This window comes from Perca flavescens, unplaced genomic scaffold, assembly GCF_004354835.1.
Source record: "Perca flavescens isolate YP-PL-M2 unplaced genomic scaffold, PFLA_1.0 EPR50_1.1_unplaced_scaf_5, whole genome shotgun sequence".
Taxonomy (NCBI): Eukaryota; Metazoa; Chordata; class Actinopteri; order Perciformes; family Percidae; genus Perca; species Perca flavescens.
In genome coordinates, this window is record NW_021166702.1 from 20,001 (window position 1) to 28,756 (window position 8,756).

Sequence of the window (8,756 nt, forward strand, 5' to 3'; positions counted from 1 at the left end):
AAATCAGAAATCAAAATGTTAATATTAGACTAACGATATTTCTGTAAATTACGTTAAAGCATTTTGACATGATGCAGCTTGTATTAGACAGAATGTGGTTAAATATGAAGGCCGCGCAGTATAATGTTTTCAAGTCCCTTATGTGAAAGAATATACAAGGAATACAATGACAATACTCACTTGAAGATAATAGGCCAATAAGTGAGACAAAAACATTGTCAGAAAAAAAAGAATGCCATAGGCATGTTCAAATGTTCATGCACTGTGTTTTTTGGTCAGTAAGACAGTAATGTGAAATACAAAAGAAGGAATAGAATGACAATACTTACTTGAAGACAGTAGGCCTTCTAGAGGAGATCGCAGCGCTGGCGCAAGCGCAAGACAGAGAGAGTGAGCGAGACAGAGAGAGAGAGAGAGAGAGAGAGAGAGAGAGAGAGAGAGAAAATGTCTGTGTGTGTGTGTGTGTCTTGAAAATATTAGGAGTGGCTCTTAAAAGAGCCGTTGGTTTATTATTAAAGCAGGTACTGTAGAGGTGGATGTAATAGGGATAAGGGTGGTTGGTAACAGGAGCTGTCAAAGAGAGGAAAATAAAAACACAACATGGTTATTTATCTTGCAGCAAGCATGAATTTCTCACATTAAAAATACAGAAGTGTATCAAAATGAAAAAAAAATATAACCTTGATGGAGATGTTGATTAATGTAAACAATTTGTATTTAGTCATACTCAACATGTAAACTGCATGAATATTAGCAAAATAAGGGACAGTAACGTTTGCTATTTGAGCTCACTATTACAAAGCTCTAACGTTACAGTTCACGAATACACATAATGTCAGAGGTAACGTAGGCTAAAACTATGTTTACAACACTTTACAGCATTATTGAAAGTACGCAAAATAAGGATAAATGATTGCTTAAATAGATCCAACCGACACGACATGACCAGTTCCGACGGATCGCGTCCGGACCTGTCAAGATAGCCTTTCAGCAGCTAACGATAGAGCTAACGTTAGGTATTCATGTAAATCACGTTACCTTATTAGCTAGTTAATAACCTTCAGCTCTCTACCGCAATGCAATTAACATGGCAACACTCATAGACAATCTATAACAGTTTAAACAAAAGCCATTAATGAATTAAAACTATATAAAGCTAGCCTTTTAGCTAACGTTGGAATGCTAAAACGAGCTAGCGCTAGCTTATTTATGCTACTTATTTCCTAAATCCTTCAATTCCCATCTCTAACGTTAATAACCTTCGGCTTTCTACCACGAAATTAAATTAACATGGCAACACTTACAGGTAATATAGTTAACACAGTTGAAACAAAAGCAATTCATTACTTAAAATACATTAATCTATCAAGGATGTATCTTCCTCTTACCTGGTAGGGAAGGAAGTTGGAATATACTATTCTTCTCTTTGGTCGGCGGGGAATTGTTGGCATTGAGGAAAAGTATCGCCCCCTGCTGGTATAGTACCTTCATAATGCGTGTAATGTTCACGCCTCGGCGAGGCAAACCGTGACACTGACACGCAAAACCCAGTGGACCAGCGGGTGTATTACACGCTTAGGCGTGATACTGGGTTGCCATTTTACCATCTTTAAATAGCTTGTGTTCACCTGTTCTAATTGATTACGTCCATACCACCTTGAACACATCTGATCTCGGAAACTAAGCAAGGTAGGGCCGGGTCAGTACTTGGATGGGAGACTGCCTGGGAATACCCGGTGCTGTAAGCTTTTTATTCTACACTTTCAACAGCAGGGGCTCTGCTCCTTCTTTATACCACACGTGTAATTGCATTTTACCATCTTTAAATAGCTTGTGTTCACCTGTTCTAATTGCTTACGTCCATACCACCTTCAACACGCCCGATCTCGTCTGATCTTGGAAGCTAAGCAGGGTAGGGCCGGGTCAATACTTGGATGGGTGACTGCCTGGGAATACCCGGTGCTGTAAGCTTTTTATTTCCATTTTACAACAGCCGGGGCTCTGCTCCTTCTTTATACCACACGTGTAATTGCATTTTACCATCTTTAAATAGCTTGTGTTCACCTGTTCTAATTGCTTACGTCCATACCACCCTGAACATGCCCGATCTCATTTGATCTCGGAAGCTAAGCAGGGTAGGGCCGGGTCAGTACTTGAATGGGTGACTGCCTGGGAATACCCGGTGCTGTAAGCTTTTTATTTCCATTTTACAAAAGCAGGGGCGCTGCTTTTTCTTTATACCACACGTGTAATTGCATTTTACCATCTTTAGATAGCTTGTGTTCACCTGTTCTAATTGCTTACGTCCATACCACCCTGAACATGCCCAATCTCATCTAATCTCAGAAGCTAAGCAGGGTAGGGCCGGGTCAGTACTTGGATGGGAGACTGCCTGGGAATACCCGGTGCTGTAAGCTTTTTATTCTACACTTTCAACAGCAGGGGCTCTGCTCCTTCTTTATACCACACTTGTAATTGCATTTTACCATCTTTAAATAGCTTGTGTTCACCTGTTTCAATTGCTTACGGCCTTACCACCCTGAACACCCCCGATCTTGAAAGCTAAGCAGAATAGGGCCGGGTCAGTACTTGGATGGGGACTGCCTGGGAATACCCGGTGCTGTAAGCATTTTATTCTACACTTTCAACAGCAGGGGCTCTGCTCCTTCTTTATACCACATGTGTAATTGCATTTTACCATCTTTAAATAGCTTGTGTTCACCTGTTCTAATTGCTTACGTCCATACCACTCTGAACATGCCCGATCTCATTTGATCTCGGAAGCTAAGCAGGGTAGGGCCGGGTCACTACTTGAATGGAAAACTGCCTGGGAATACCCGGTGCTGTAAGCTTTTTATTCTACACTTTCAACAGCAGGGGCTCTGCTCCTTCTTTATACCACACGTGTAATTGCATTTTACCATCTTTAAATAACTTGAGTTCACCTGTTTTAGTTGCTTAAGGCCTTACCACCCTTAACACGCCCGATCTCGGAAGCTAAGCAGGGTAGGGCCGGGTCAGTACTTGGATGGGAGACTGCCTGGGAATACCCGGTGCTGTAAGCTTTTTATTCTACACTTTCAACAGCAGGGGCTCTGCTCCTTCTTTATACCACACGTGTAATTTTATTTATCATCTTTAAATAGCTTGTGTTCACCTGTTTTAATTGCTTACGTCCATACCACCCTGAACACGCCCGATCTCGTCTGATCTCGGAAGCTAAGCAGGGTAGGGCCGGGTCAGTACTTGGATAGGAGACTGCCTGGGAATACCCGGTGCTGTAAGCTTCTTATTTCCATTTTACAACAGCAGTGGCTCTGCTCCTTCTTTATACCACACGTGTAATTGCATTTTACCATCTTTAAATAGCTTGTGTTCTGATGTTCTAATTGCTTACGTCCATACCACCCTGAACACGCCCGATCTCGTCTGATCTCGGAAGCTAAGCAAGGTAGGGCCGGTTTAGTACTTGGATGGGAGACTGCCTCGGAATACCCGGTGCTGTAAGCTTTTTATTCTACACTTTCAACAGCAGGGGCTCTGCTCCTTCTTTATACCACACGTGTAATTGCATTTTACCATCTTTAAATAACTTGTGTTCACCTGTTTCAATTGCTTACGGCCTTACCACCCTGAACACCCCCACTCTCAAAAGCTAAGCAGGGTAGGGCCAGATCAGTACTTGGATGGGTGACTGCCTGGGAATACCCGGTGCTGTAAGCTTTTTATTTCCATTTTACAACAGCAGGGGCTCTGCTCCTTCTTTATACCACACGTGTAATTGCATTTTACCATCTTTAAATAGCTTGTGTTCACCTGTTCTAATTGCTCACGTCCATACCACCCTGAACACGCCCGATCTCGTCTGATCTCGGAAGCTAAACAAGGTAGGGCCGGTTCAGTACTTGGATGGGAGACTGCCTGGGAATACCCGGTGCTGTAAGCTTTTTATTCTACACTTTCAACAGCAGGGGCTCTGCTCCTTCTTTATACCACACGTGTAATTGCATTTTACCATCTTTAAATAACTTGTGTTCACCTGTTTTAATTGCTTAAGGCCTTACCAACCTGAACACGCCCGATCTCGTCTGATCTTGGAAGCTAAGCAGGGTAGGGCCGGGTCAATACTTGGATGGGTGACTGCCTGGGAATACCTGGTGCTGTAAGCTTTTTATTTCCATTTTACAACAGCTGGTGCTCTGCTCCTTCTTTATACCACACGTGTAATTGCATTTTACCATCTTTAAATAGCTTGTGTTCACCTGTTCTAATTGCTTACGTCCATACCACCCTGAACACGCCCGATCTCGTCTGATCTCGGAAGCTAAGCAAGGTAGGGCCGGGTCAGTACTTGGATGGAAAACTGCCTGGGAATACCCGGTGTTGTAAGCTTTTTATTTCCATTTTACAACAGCAGTGGCTCTGCTCCTTCTTTATACCACACGTGTAATTGCATTTTACCATCTTTAAATAGCTTGTGTTCACCTGTTCTAATTGCTTACGTCCATACCGCCCTGAACACGCCCAATCTCGTCTGATATTGGAAGCAAAGCAGGGTAGGGTTGGGTCAGTACTTGGATGGAAGACTGCCTGGGAATGCCCGGTGCTGTAAGCTTTTTATTTCCATTTTACAACAGCAGGGGCTCTGCTCCTTCTTTATACCACACGTGTAATTGCATTTTACCATCTTTAAATAGCTTGTGTTCACCTGTTCTAATTGCTTACGTCCATACCACCCTGAACACGTCTGATCTCGGAAGCTAAGCAAGGTAGGGCCGGGTCAGTACTTGAATGGAAGACTGTCTGGGAATACCCGGTGCTGTAAGCTTTTTATTTCCATTTTACATCAGCAGGGTCTCTGCTTTTTCTTTATACCACACGTGTAATTGCATTTTGCCATCTTTAAATAGCTTGTGTTCACCTGTTCTAATTGCTTATGTCCATACCACCTTGAACACGCCCGATCTCGTCTGATCTCGGAAGCTAAGCAGGGTAGGGCCGGGTCAGTACTTGGATAGGAGACTGCCTGGGAATACCCGGTGCTGTAAGGTTTTTATTTCCATTTTACAACAGCAGTGGCTCTGCTCCTTCTTTATACCACACGTGTAATTGCATTTTACCATCTTTAAATAACTTGTGTTCACCTGTTTCAATTGCTTACGGCCTTACCACCCTGAACACCCCTCACTGATCTCATTAGGGCCAGATCAGTACTTGGATGGGTGACTGCCTGGGAATACCCGGTGCTGTAAGCTTTTTATTTCCATTTTACAACAGCCGGGGCTCTGCTCCTTCTTTATAAATTGCATTTTACCATCTTTAAATAGCTTGTGTTCACCTGTTCTAATTGCTTACGTCCATACCACCCTGAACACGCCCGATCTCGTCTGATCTCGGAAGCTAAACAAGGTAGGGCCGGTTCAGTACTTGGATGGGAGACTGCCTGGGAATACCCGGTGCTGTAAGCTTTTTATTCTACACTTTCAACAGCAGGGGCTCTGCTCCTTCTTTATACCACACGTGTAATTGCATTTTACCATCTTTAAATAGCTTGTGTTCACCTGTTTTAATTGCTTAATTGAACACGCCCGACCTACCCATACCACCCTGAACACTGCCTGGGAATACCCGTGCTGAAAGCTTTTATTTCCATTTTACAACAGCTGATCTCGGAAGCTAAGCACCTGAGGGTAGGGCCACCTGGGTCAGTACTTGGACTGGGGAGACTGCCTGGGAATACCCGGTGCTGTAAGTACTTTATTTCCATTTTCTGGGAACAGCAGGGCTCTGCTTTCCTTTTACTTTATACCACACGTGTAATTGCATTTTACCATCTTTAAATAGCTTGTGTTCACCTGTTCTAATTGCTTACGTCCATACCACCTTGAACACGCCCGATCTCGTCTGATCTCTAAGCAAGGAAGCTATGGGAGACAGGGTAGGGCCGGGGCTCAGTACTTTTACCATCTTTAAATATGGGTTCTAATTGACTGCCTGGGAATACCCGGTGCTGTAAGCTGTTTTTTTTATTTCCATTTTACAACAGCAGTGGCTCTGCTCCTTCTTTATACCACACGTGTAATTGCATTTTACCATCTTTAAATAGCTTGTGTTCACCTGTTCTAATTGCTTACGTCCATACCACCTTGAACACGCCCGATCTCGTCTGATCTTCGAAGTTAAGCAAGGTAGGGCCGGGTCAGTCAGTACTTGGATGGGAGACTGCCTGGGAATACCCGGTGCTGTAAGCTTTTTATTCTACACTTTCAACAGCAGGGGCTCTGCTCCTTCTTTATACCACACGTGTAATCGCATTTTACCATCTTTAAATAGCTTGTGTTTACCTGTTTTAATTGCTTAAGGCCTTACCACCCTGAACACATCTGATCTCAGAAGCTAAGCAAGGTAGGGCCGGGTCAGTACCCCGATGGGAGACTGCCTGGGAATACCCGGTGCGGTAAGCTTTTTATTCTACACTTTCAACAGCAGGGGCTCTGCTCCTTCTTTATACCACACGTGTAATTGCATTTTACCATCTTTAAATAGCTTGTGTTCACCTGTTTTAATTGATTACGGCCTTACCACCCTGAACACCCCCAATCTCGAAATCTAAGCAGGATAGGGCCGGGTCAGTACTTGGATGGGAGACTGCCTGGGGATACCCGGTGCTGTAAGCTTTTTATTCTACACTTTCAACAGCAGGGGCTCTGCTCCTTCTTTATACCACACGTGTAATTTTATTTATCATCTTTAAATAGCTTGTGTTCACCTGTTTTAATTGCTTACGTCCATACCACCCTGAACACGCCCGATCTCGTCTGATCTCGGAAGCTAAGCAGGGTAGGGCCGGGTCAGTACTTGGATGGGAGACTGCCTGGGAATACCCGGTGCTGTAAGCTTTTTATTTCCATTTTACAACAGCAGTGGCTCTGCTCCTTCTTTATACCACACGTGTAATTGCATTTTACCATCTTTAAATAGCTTGTGTTCACCTGTTCTAATTGCTTACGTCCATACCACCCTGAACATGCCCGATCTCGTCTGATCTCGGAAGCTAAGCAAGGTAGGGCCGGTTTAGTACTTGGATGGGAGACTGCCTGGGAATACCCGGTGCTGTAAGCTTTTTATTCTACACTTTCAACAGCAGGGGCTCTGCTCCTTCTTTATACCACACGTGTAATTGCATTTTACCATCTTTAAATAGCTTGTGTTCACCTGTTCTAATTGCTTACGTCCATACCACCTTGAACACGCCCGATCTCGTCTGATCTCGGAAGCTAAGCAAGGTAGGGCCGGGTCAGTACTTGGATGGAGACTGCCTGGGAATACCCGGTGCTGTAAGCTTTTTATTCTACACTTTCAACAGCAGGGGCTCTGCTCCTTCTTTATACCACACGTAATTGCATTTTACCATCTTTAAATAGCTTGTGTTCACCTGTTTTAATTGCTTACGTCCATACCACCCTGAACACGCCCGATCTCGTCTGATCTCGGAAGCTAAGCAGGGTAGGGCCGGGTCAGTACTTGGATGGGAGACTGCCTGGGAATACCCGGTGCTGTAAGCTTTTTATTTCCATTTTACAACAGCAGTGGCTCTGCTCCTTCTTTATACCACACGTGTAATTGCATTTTACCATCTTTAAATAGCTTGTGTTCACCTGCTCTAATTGCTTACGTCCATACCACCTTGAACACGCCCAATCTTGTCTGATCTCGGAAGCTAAGCAAGGTAGGGCCGGGTCAGTACTTGGATGGGAGACTGCCTGGGAATACCCGGTGCTGTAAGCTTTTTATTTCCATTTTACAACAGCAGTGGCTCTGCTCCTTCTTTATACCACACGTGTAATTGCATTTTACCATCTTTAAATAGCTTGTGTTCTTTAAATAGCTTGTGTTCTGCTGTTCTAATTGCTTACGTCCATACCACCTTGAACACGCCCGATCTCGTCTGATCTCGGAAGCTAAGCAAGGTAGGGCCGGGTCAGTACTTGGATGGGAGACTGCCTGGGAATACCCGTGCTGTAAGCTTTTTATTTCCATTTTACAACAGCAGGGGCTCTGCTCCTTCTTTATACCACACGTAATTGCATTTTACCATCTTTAAATAGCTTGTGTTCACCTGTTCTAATTGCTTACGTCCATACCACCCTGAACACGCCCGATCTCGTCTGATCTCGGAAGCTAAGCAAGGTAGGGCCGGGTCAGTACTTGGATGGGAGACTGCCTGGGAATACCCGGTGCTGTAAGCTTTTTATTCCATTTTACAACAGCAGGGGCTCTGCTCCTTCTTTATACCACACGTGTAATTGCATTTTACCATCTTTAAATAGCTTGTGTTCACCTGTTCTAATTGCTTACGTCCATACCACCTTGAACACGCCCGATCTCGTCTGATCTCGGAAGCTAAGCAAGGTAGGGCCGGGTCAGTACTTGGATGGGAGACTGCCTGGGAATACCCGGTGCTGTAAGCTTTTTATTCTACACTTTCAACAGCAGGGGCTCTGCTCCTTCTTTATACCACACGTGTAATTGCATTTTACCATCTTTAAATAGCTTGTGTTCACCTGTTTTAATTGCTTAAGGCCTTACCACCCTGAACACATCTGATCTCGGAAGCTAAGCAAGGTAGGGCCGGGTCAGTACTTGGATGGGAGACTGCCTGGGAATACCCGGTGCTGTAAGCTTTTTATTCTACACTTTCAACAGCAGGGGCTCTGCTCCTTCTTTATACCACACGTGTAATTGCATTTTACCAT

General features: G+C 44.2%; 1 long non-coding RNA gene, 14 other non-coding genes and 13 pseudogenes across 15 annotated transcripts in view; 27 read left to right on the forward strand and 1 right to left on the reverse strand.

Moving 5' to 3' along the window:
* The window catches only part of LOC114551756 (uncharacterized), a 1,884-nt gene extending 1,468 nt beyond the window's left edge, over positions 1 to 416 (reverse strand). Inside the window, exon 1 of the long non-coding RNA XR_003691990.1 lies at positions 330 to 416. This is a non-coding gene — a long non-coding RNA (uncharacterized LOC114551756). The remainder of the gene's footprint in view (positions 1 to 329) is intronic.
* A 1,223-nt stretch (positions 417 to 1,639) lies between these two features.
* On the forward strand, positions 1,640 to 1,748 carry LOC114551922 (uncharacterized; annotated as a pseudogene).
* A 104-nt stretch (positions 1,749 to 1,852) lies between these two features.
* LOC114551829 (uncharacterized) lies at positions 1,853 to 1,971 on the forward strand (annotated as a pseudogene).
* Positions 1,972 to 2,075: 104 nt separating this feature from the next.
* Positions 2,076 to 2,194, forward strand: LOC114551941 (5S ribosomal RNA). The gene has a single exon (XR_003692048.1). It is a non-coding gene; the product is annotated as a 5S ribosomal RNA (ribosomal RNA).
* A 104-nt stretch (positions 2,195 to 2,298) lies between these two features.
* On the forward strand, positions 2,299 to 2,417 carry LOC114551859 (uncharacterized; annotated as a pseudogene).
* Positions 2,418 to 2,733: 316 nt separating this feature from the next.
* Positions 2,734 to 2,852, forward strand: LOC114551854 (uncharacterized; annotated as a pseudogene).
* Positions 2,853 to 2,956: 104 nt separating this feature from the next.
* LOC114551905 (uncharacterized) lies at positions 2,957 to 3,065 on the forward strand (annotated as a pseudogene).
* Positions 3,066 to 3,168: 103 nt separating this feature from the next.
* Positions 3,169 to 3,287, forward strand: LOC114551771 (5S ribosomal RNA). Its single transcript, XR_003691998.1, has one exon. It is a non-coding gene; the product is annotated as a 5S ribosomal RNA (ribosomal RNA).
* A 104-nt stretch (positions 3,288 to 3,391) lies between these two features.
* LOC114551772 (5S ribosomal RNA) lies at positions 3,392 to 3,510 on the forward strand. The gene has a single exon (XR_003691999.1). It is a non-coding gene; the product is annotated as a 5S ribosomal RNA (ribosomal RNA).
* Positions 3,511 to 3,614: 104 nt separating this feature from the next.
* On the forward strand, positions 3,615 to 3,723 carry LOC114551927 (uncharacterized; annotated as a pseudogene).
* A 104-nt stretch (positions 3,724 to 3,827) lies between these two features.
* Positions 3,828 to 3,946, forward strand: LOC114551821 (uncharacterized; annotated as a pseudogene).
* Positions 3,947 to 4,050: 104 nt separating this feature from the next.
* LOC114551847 (uncharacterized) lies at positions 4,051 to 4,169 on the forward strand (annotated as a pseudogene).
* A 104-nt stretch (positions 4,170 to 4,273) lies between these two features.
* LOC114551976 (5S ribosomal RNA) lies at positions 4,274 to 4,392 on the forward strand. The gene has a single exon (XR_003692080.1). It is a non-coding gene; the product is annotated as a 5S ribosomal RNA (ribosomal RNA).
* Positions 4,393 to 4,496: 104 nt separating this feature from the next.
* Positions 4,497 to 4,615, forward strand: LOC114551891 (uncharacterized; annotated as a pseudogene).
* Positions 4,616 to 4,719: 104 nt separating this feature from the next.
* Positions 4,720 to 4,828, forward strand: LOC114551934 (uncharacterized; annotated as a pseudogene).
* Positions 4,829 to 4,932: 104 nt separating this feature from the next.
* On the forward strand, positions 4,933 to 5,051 carry LOC114551968 (5S ribosomal RNA). Its single transcript, XR_003692073.1, has one exon. It is a non-coding gene; the product is annotated as a 5S ribosomal RNA (ribosomal RNA).
* A 298-nt stretch (positions 5,052 to 5,349) lies between these two features.
* LOC114551774 (5S ribosomal RNA) lies at positions 5,350 to 5,468 on the forward strand. The gene has a single exon (XR_003692001.1). It is a non-coding gene; the product is annotated as a 5S ribosomal RNA (ribosomal RNA).
* A 660-nt stretch (positions 5,469 to 6,128) lies between these two features.
* On the forward strand, positions 6,129 to 6,251 carry LOC114551867 (uncharacterized; annotated as a pseudogene).
* Positions 6,252 to 6,355: 104 nt separating this feature from the next.
* LOC114551938 (uncharacterized) lies at positions 6,356 to 6,464 on the forward strand (annotated as a pseudogene).
* Positions 6,465 to 6,780: 316 nt separating this feature from the next.
* On the forward strand, positions 6,781 to 6,899 carry LOC114551890 (5S ribosomal RNA). The gene has a single exon (XR_003692043.1). It is a non-coding gene; the product is annotated as a 5S ribosomal RNA (ribosomal RNA).
* A 104-nt stretch (positions 6,900 to 7,003) lies between these two features.
* LOC114551969 (5S ribosomal RNA) lies at positions 7,004 to 7,122 on the forward strand. Its single transcript, XR_003692074.1, has one exon. It is a non-coding gene; the product is annotated as a 5S ribosomal RNA (ribosomal RNA).
* Positions 7,123 to 7,226: 104 nt separating this feature from the next.
* Positions 7,227 to 7,344, forward strand: LOC114551966 (5S ribosomal RNA). Its single transcript, XR_003692071.1, has one exon. It is a non-coding gene; the product is annotated as a 5S ribosomal RNA (ribosomal RNA).
* Positions 7,345 to 7,446: 102 nt separating this feature from the next.
* LOC114551948 (5S ribosomal RNA) lies at positions 7,447 to 7,565 on the forward strand. Its single transcript, XR_003692054.1, has one exon. It is a non-coding gene; the product is annotated as a 5S ribosomal RNA (ribosomal RNA).
* Positions 7,566 to 7,669: 104 nt separating this feature from the next.
* LOC114551799 (5S ribosomal RNA) lies at positions 7,670 to 7,788 on the forward strand. The gene has a single exon (XR_003692027.1). It is a non-coding gene; the product is annotated as a 5S ribosomal RNA (ribosomal RNA).
* A 122-nt stretch (positions 7,789 to 7,910) lies between these two features.
* Positions 7,911 to 8,028, forward strand: LOC114551784 (5S ribosomal RNA). Its single transcript, XR_003692011.1, has one exon. It is a non-coding gene; the product is annotated as a 5S ribosomal RNA (ribosomal RNA).
* Positions 8,029 to 8,130: 102 nt separating this feature from the next.
* Positions 8,131 to 8,249, forward strand: LOC114551945 (5S ribosomal RNA). The gene has a single exon (XR_003692051.1). It is a non-coding gene; the product is annotated as a 5S ribosomal RNA (ribosomal RNA).
* A 103-nt stretch (positions 8,250 to 8,352) lies between these two features.
* On the forward strand, positions 8,353 to 8,471 carry LOC114551801 (5S ribosomal RNA). Its single transcript, XR_003692029.1, has one exon. It is a non-coding gene; the product is annotated as a 5S ribosomal RNA (ribosomal RNA).
* Positions 8,472 to 8,575: 104 nt separating this feature from the next.
* Positions 8,576 to 8,684, forward strand: LOC114551923 (uncharacterized; annotated as a pseudogene).
* The last annotated feature ends 72 nt before the right edge of the window (positions 8,685 to 8,756 follow it).